Source organism: Bidens hawaiensis, unplaced genomic scaffold (genome assembly GCF_021521415.1).
Source record: "Bidens hawaiensis isolate Kalapana, Puna unplaced genomic scaffold, B.hawaiensis_p1.1 tig00008869_1, whole genome shotgun sequence".
In the NCBI taxonomy this organism is placed as follows: Eukaryota; Viridiplantae; Streptophyta; class Magnoliopsida; order Asterales; family Asteraceae; genus Bidens; species Bidens hawaiensis.
In genome coordinates, this window is record NW_027491641.1 from 495,513 (window position 1) to 503,423 (window position 7,911).

Sequence of the window (7,911 nt, forward strand, 5' to 3'; positions counted from 1 at the left end):
ACATATATTTTGTACGCATTTGCAGGTTATAGATTTGGATTGCTTATCGAACTGAATCTCACATAGAGATGACTTTAGGATAAAACATATACAAGAATATTTGGTTTTGTATTTGTAATTTTCTTTATTTTTGTTGTATATGAATGTTGTTTGATAATAAATAAATTAACTAGATATTGTCGCTTTATAACTTCATGATAATACCTCGCGAGTTGTGGCAATCAGTTACGCCCCGGCATTTCCGCCGTAGGTTGGGGTGTGACATGGCATGTGCTGGTCCTTCAAGCATTATATGCGCATGATACTAATTTGTACTTTCTTGGCAGCTTGATTGGCATGGGGCAAGCTTGGGTGAGGCATGACCCTGTGTGTCTTCAAAAAGGGGGACAGTCAACAGTGTACTTTATTTTGTCATCTTCTGAGGAGGTGTGGGGCATGTTTGGCTGAGAAATGGCCCATGCTTAGCTGATATGTCTTCAGATGGGCATGGGGCATGCCTAGCTGAGGCTTGGCCCATGCTTAGCTGACAGACTTTCATTTTTCTTGATTCTTTTCTTTGTTTTTCATCATGTTTGTTTTTCTAAACTCATTTTTCCTACAAAAACAAATAATTCTTGCACATGAATAGCCTGGGAAGCTGATGAGTAGGTGAATGTTTGTATTTATAATGTTTGTTATTGTGTGTTTTAACTGATTTATTGTATCAAATGAAGTTACTTTGTTTAGTTATGCGTGCACAGGTAATAAGAGCTTAAACAAGCATTTTGGAGCTATTATGTTGAAAACTAAGCCAATCCCGAGAAGAAGGAAGCATGTGGAAGGCCCGGCAACTCACGGGATTCAAAACGAAGAAAAAGTGATATCTTGAAGATAATTTAATATTTCAGATGTGCCAAAACAGATGTCATGAATAGCTATTGTTGTGTCTGAACCATCATAGGGTAAGGTAATAACACTTTGGTATGATATAATTATCAATAAAAAATTTTACAAATCCAAACAATTTTTAACCCAGAAAGATTTTCATGCAAAGTACGTTTTTTTTTTTTCAGAAAATAAAAAATGATTTGAACACACATGAGAAATGAGAGTAACAATAACTTGATAATTCTCGTACGTGTATAAACTATAACTAAGAAATGTATGTACACTTAGAGATGTGTCAATAGTCTTAGAATACAATTTGGAAGCTTGCATGTGTTATAACCATAAATGCATATGATATAAGAGTATCTTCAATAGGAATTCTTGGGTATCTTTAGAAGAATAGAATGTGACGGGGAAGCGTTAGATGATGAGGTGGAGGAGAGAATGAGAGAAGGAGATTATTGTGGAAAAATCTCTAAGAACTTGGTTTGTGAGAAGCAGTGTTTTGAAACCCGGCCGGTCGGAGCGGTCCATATACCAGGTTGGGTCAGTGTATTTAGGCCGTTTCGAAAAACCCGGCCGGTCGGCCCGGGCCGGTTGATCCAACGGGTGAACCGGTAAAACCCCATTTTTCATTAAATCCAAAATAAAATGCCAGGATTCGAACTTGGGTCATTTTGAAGATAGAAACTTTAATAATTACCCATAAGCCAACCAAATAAGCTTAATTGATGTTTCTATTGATGAAACATAAATCATACGTATTTAAAAAACAATGTATAAAACATAGATAAACATTAAAGTTTGTTATTGTTATTATTTTTGGTTATTATTTACGTGTATATGAATTATATATATATATATATGTAAATATATATTTAAATTATTTATGACGTCATCCGGGTCAAACACGGGTCGGTCCGACCTTTGATCTGGTAAGACGTCCGGGTCAACCTCCGTGCCGAGTCTGAAAACATTGGTGAGAAGAGATGGATGAGAAACGAGAAAGAGAGAAAATGCATTTTTGGTGGGTCAAATGGCATGTGTACACACAAAAACACTTTCTAAAAACCTTACTATTGGTGATGCTCTAAGTGTTGCTAGATTTTCATTATATGGTATAAAATGTTAGTACACTAACTTGATAATTCTTGCACATGAATAGCCTGCGAAGCTGATGAGTAGGTGAATGTTTGTATTTATTATGTTTATTATTGTATGTTTTAACTGATTTATTGTATCAAACGCAGTTAGTTTGTTTACTTATGTGTGTGGCAGGTAACAAGAGCTTAAACAAGCATTTTGGAGCTACTATGGTGAAAACTAAGCCAACCCCGAGAAGAAGGAAGCATGTGAAAGGCCTCGACAACTCACGGGATTCAAAACGAAGAAAAACACTGAAAATGTACCTACGACATAGCCTACACTGTGGAGGGCTCAAGCTACATCGTCCAGAACCCATAAACCTAGTAGAGGGAATTTTTGCTAGGGCATAGGGTTACGCCATGATGTCGCATTATTTGAAAAGATGTTGTGTGCTCGGCTCGGACATACTAAAGGGATTTGGTGTAAAACTTGGTCATTTACAATCTTTGATGAGGAGGATCGGACAATTCCATCATTTACATAGGTAAAACTAACTTATTTTATTTCAAAGTCTTATACAAAGATAGTACATAGGTTCACAAAAAGTTATGTAGAAACTAGTGGAATTAAATTTCAAACCTGAACCGCTCTTAAGAATGTGGTGCCTACGTATTCAGTTTCAGTACCACCATCCATATATGGATACCCACAAAACATTATTTACAGAGGGGGCCAACACAACAAATTTTAATTCATCTGACATCACATACGCCTCTAAATAAAAAAGAATCCTGTATCTTTGGAGAATGCTACATCAGAAAAGTAAACACACAAAGAAAGTATTTTTTTCATTAATAATGCTTAGCTTGCTCCCTCTAATTCAACACACATGTGGCCTGCTTCCCTTTATCCTTCTAGACAATCTTAGACCATCCATACACACAGATATTGTACAATATTCCTAGTAAAACAACATTATTATGACATTAATTAAAACCTAACACATGCTTTTAATATGCTTTATAAGTGATTAGTGGTCTAATTTCCAAATGAGAACAGATTTTAGTTCATCTTCATCCATGGCACTAGGGAGTCTAGCTACTACATCTTGCAACATCACTTCATTCACACATGAAATGCTTGCATGCTGGATTTGTGCTTTCATTTCTCTAAGAGCATCCATTAGTTTCGCAGCCTGAGTGTCTGCATTTCGAGAGTGTACCGATATCATTGCATCATCACCAACAATCTTCACTTCCACTATATCATCTCCATTGTTGTTAATATTTAATGTTGGCTTAGTAGATAGACACAAATTACAAGTGTCCATGGTATCATCCATTTCCACCTTCACTTTCTTGGTTTTCGCTTGGTGGTTGTTGCGACGGTGTAATTGAGATTCAAGATACTCTATTCTTTCTTTCAGTTTGTTGATATAGCAAACAGCGTCGGTTAAGAGGGACGCCTTGTCCATCCTTGACACGTTTGGGACGACTGATCGGAGAGCATAGAATCGCTGGTTGAGCTTCTCACGCCGCTGTCTTTCTGCCTCGACGTGGTTCACAGGTGGAAACTGGCCACCAGCTGATTTTTTTCCTTTCACTGCATAATAATACACAAATTGGTGACATTTTTTTCACATGCTTATACAAAATGCATAAATTTTATGACATTGTTAGACTAACACGAGTTAATTAATTTATCCAAGACTTAGTCCACTCTTTGTTGAGCTAGTCAGTTAGAAAAAAAAACCGGACAGCCATAAAACAAACATATATAACTTGGACTACGAGTGAAGTTAAGAGACAAATAAAAAACGGACCGAAAGGTTCTGATGAGTCAAATCTTATGACAATGCCTAGACGGTTTAGTGATATGATCATAACTATTATTTAAGTTTAATATATCAATTAAGTTTATCTTTTATTTAGTTTCCTTATTGTATTATAATTAGGTTTCCTTATTGTTTATCTTTTCTTATTTTATATGTTTTCTTTTCCTATAAATTGTAATTGTTTCAATAAGAAAAATAATAAGAAAATTTGTCTCAAGTTTAGTTTTTCTTCTTCTCTTTTGTTCTTGGAGCCTAACCCACTCTACGGGTATATTGGGAGATTGACCATCTCGAATCGGTCTCTAACAGTTTAGCCTAGCTCTTAGAGTTCATCAACTAGGGTTCAAATCATGTAACTAAATATTTTCCATAGTTTTATTGATTTCCAACTTTTTTCTTTATTTAGTATAAAACACTTAAATCACTTTTTGCCTTAATTTACACATAAATTCAGCATTTTAACGGTTTTGTAATTTCAAATTTTGAAAATACCTGTTAAATACTTAAATTTATATAAAAAGTATCAATGTAAATGTTCTAATCATTTCGTAATTTGTCAAAAAGATTTAAAGAGTTCTGTTTGTTGCCCCTTAAATTTTTTTAATATCTACACAAGAATAACTTATAAGAAAACATACTGTGTGTGCATAATAAGAAAGGAACGTACCATTAGGTAATTTGTTATATTGTTTCTTCTTCTGCTTCGCCATTGTGGAAAGAACCAACTGACAGTCGGAATCCGAATGCTCTGAAGCTGTCTCCACGTACGTATTCACAGCAGCTGTAATCTTCGTCTTTGTGCACAACATTCTCATGTTCTTGGACACATGATCATCCTGTTTTGTTGATTCAAAGTCTATGATATTGTTCATATTACCATCTTCATGACCCTCATCAGTCATAAGTAGCATATCAGCAAAAGAAACAACATTATTATGACCATCATTAACATTAGTTAACTTTGTACAACCACCACCAAACATAATATGAGCCTGGTTTACCAAACTCCAAGACTCCTCAATAACATGATAAGAACCCATTTCCACAACACCATTTAAAGTTGGTATACAAACAAGTGTCTCCAGTCCGTGAGTCTGAGCTTCATTAGCTCGTTCGCAGTTAAACGATCTAAGCCGATCCATTCCACTTAACCATATCGTATTGTTTTGAGCAAAAGCGGGTACCTAGAACCGACCCATCTCCAGGAATAAATGATCTTGTTAATGAGATGACATAGAACCACTCTGCATCATCCCGGTTTTCCGGTCCAAAAAGACACTGGATGGCTTGATGATCTTTGTTGTTTTGGAAATGGCCGTCTCCCCAGGACAAGGAGACGCAGCCGTTTGTGTCGTTGGTGAAGGCCTGCCAGAAGATGGCGTATGTCCATTCTTGAGGCTGGTTTTGAAGAAGGGTTTGAAGCTTTTGTTGAAGGGTGTTTTGAGGGGGTGGAGGACTGGTTGTGGAGGGTGATGGGGAGACAATTAAGTCATCCATGGAAATGAAGTTGAAAACTTTTTTTTTTTACTTGGTAAAGAATGGTTTGGGTGGGTGTTGTTATATGTATGAATCTATATAGCAATAAGTTATTGGTGAATGATGAAAGAAATGTATGAATCTAGATGAGGGTGTGTCTTTTCGAGCCAAATGATGAAAGAAATGTAACTTTGTTTATAGTTGGATCGGGTGTGTCCCCCGAAGCTATTACGTTTCTTAAAAGAATTTAACGGGTTGTGTACGGTAACTTATCGACGCCAAAGAACTATAACTTTGTTTTCAGTAGGATCGTGTTTGCCATTTAAAGGGGCGTCTTGTTTCCCGCTTTCACACCTCTCTATTGTAATTGGATCATTTTAATTAATATATGAAGACAATCTTTTTGATCTCCTAATGATAAAAACCTTATAATCAGTGCCGAAACCAGAACATTTTAACTGGAAGGTCATAATAAAGTTGTACATTCGTTATTCACTGTATATCGGTTAAATTTTTTATCACCAAAGATCGGTAACTGTAAAATTACTTCATGTTCAACAAGTAAAAAACATATAGATAAACAAATAATTATAAAACAAACAATCCATAACTCCATAACAAAAAAACATATAGATAAACAAATAATTATAAAACAAACAATCCATAACTCCATAACAATTTAGTAAAACGGAAATGAAAAAAATCTCATGACAAATGCTATTAGTTATAAAACAAATAGCTAATATTAATGATTAGGCGTAGGTATTTATTTTGGTTTAATCATGTAATCATTTATTTACGTTACAAGTACGTTAATCTTTTGTAATTGCCCATTACGCCGGTCCATTGGCCTTAATGAAGTTATGGGCTAGGGACTATATATAGGCCTAGCATATCCCTAGCAACCAAAAACCTTGTCATTTCAATTCACTCTCTACACACACTCCATACACCACAGCCAACACACACTTAAGCATCACCTTTGAAGATTCAAGGAAACGATCGAGATCCAAGTGCACGAGTTAGATTATGCCCTCCTGGTGCACGTATTGATCCGAATTTCACATTTATAGATTCATTTCGATGACCTACAATTGGTATCTAAGCTAGCTTAGGCTCAATCTTTTGAGGTTTTCAGATATGTTTTAGGATTTGATCGTGTGCTTTTGGTTGTTTTGAGTTTAGATTATTGTTAGTTGCCATCATATCTTCATTTTCATTCGTTCATATTTCGTTTTGGAGATGTCTTAAGAACACGTTGTTGAACAAAAGGTAAAAATTGCATTCTTACAAGTTTCAGATTTAAATCTAATTTCTACTTATGCAAATCAGACCCACACTTCATCCAATTCGGATCTGACCATCTGATTTGGATCTGAATCTTATCCGATTCACATATGAAGCTCATCCGATTCGCATGGGAATGAAATTGAAAACTTTTTTTTTGCTTGGTAAAGAATGGTTTGGGTGGGTGTTGTTATATGTATGAATCTATATAGCAATAAGTTATAGGTGAATAAATAGATGAGGTTGTGTCTTTCGAGCCAAATGATGAAAGAAATGTAACTTTGTTTATAGTAGGATCGGGTCTGTCCCCCGAAATTATTACGTTTTTTAAAAGAGTTCAACAGATCGTGCATGGTAACTTATCGACGCCAAAGAACTATAACTTTGTTTTCAGTAAGAAAGGGTTTGTCATTCAAAATGGGAGGCGGCACGGCTTGTTGCCCGCTTACACACCTCTCTATTATAATCGAAACCTTTTAATTAATATATGAAGACAAATCTTTTTGATCTCCTAATGAAATAATCCTTATAATCAATATCAAAACCAGAACATTTTAACTGGAATGTCATAATAAAGTTGTACATTCGTTATTCACTTGTGTATATCGGTTAAATTTTTTGTCACCAAAGAGCGGTAATTGTAAAATTACTTCATGTTCAACATGTGAAAAAACATATAGATAAACAAATAATTATAAAACAAACAATCCATTTAACTCCATAACAATTTAGTAAAACGGAAATGAAAAAAATCACATGACAAATGCTATTAGTTATAAAACAAATAGCTAATATTAATGATTAGGCGTAGGTATTTATTTTGGTTTAATCATGTAATAATTTATTTACGTTACAAGTACGTTAATCTTTTGTAATTGCCCATTACGCCGGTCCATTGGGGCCTTAATGAAGTTATGGGCTAGAGACTATATATAGGCCTAGCAACCAAAAACCTTGTCATTTCAATTCTCTCTCTACCCACAACCAACATACACACTTAAGCATCACCTTTGAAGATTCAAGAAAACGATCGAGATCCAAGTGCACGAGTTAGATGATTGATTCGAATTTCATATTTATAGATTCATTTTGATGACCTACAATTTGTATCTGAGCTAGCTTAGGCTCAACCTTTTGAGGTTTTCGGGTTTGTTTTAGGATTTGATCGTGTGCTTTTGGTTGTTTGAGCTTGGATTATTGTTAGTTGCCATCATATCTTCATTTTCATTCTTTCATATTTAGTTTTGGAGATATTTTGAAGAAATCGTTGTTGAACAAAAGGTAAAAATTGCATTCTTACAAGTTTCAGATCTGAATCTAATTTTTACTTATGCAAATCATATTCACACTTCATCCTATTC

General features: G+C 35.0%; 1 pseudogene; it reads right to left on the bottom strand.

Annotated features, from left to right (window-relative positions):
• Nucleotides 1–2,769: 2,769 nt before the first annotated feature.
• On the bottom strand, nucleotides 2,770–5,284 carry LOC143530225 (transcription factor bHLH14-like; annotated as a pseudogene).
• Between the last annotated feature and the right edge of the window lie 2,627 nt (nucleotides 5,285–7,911).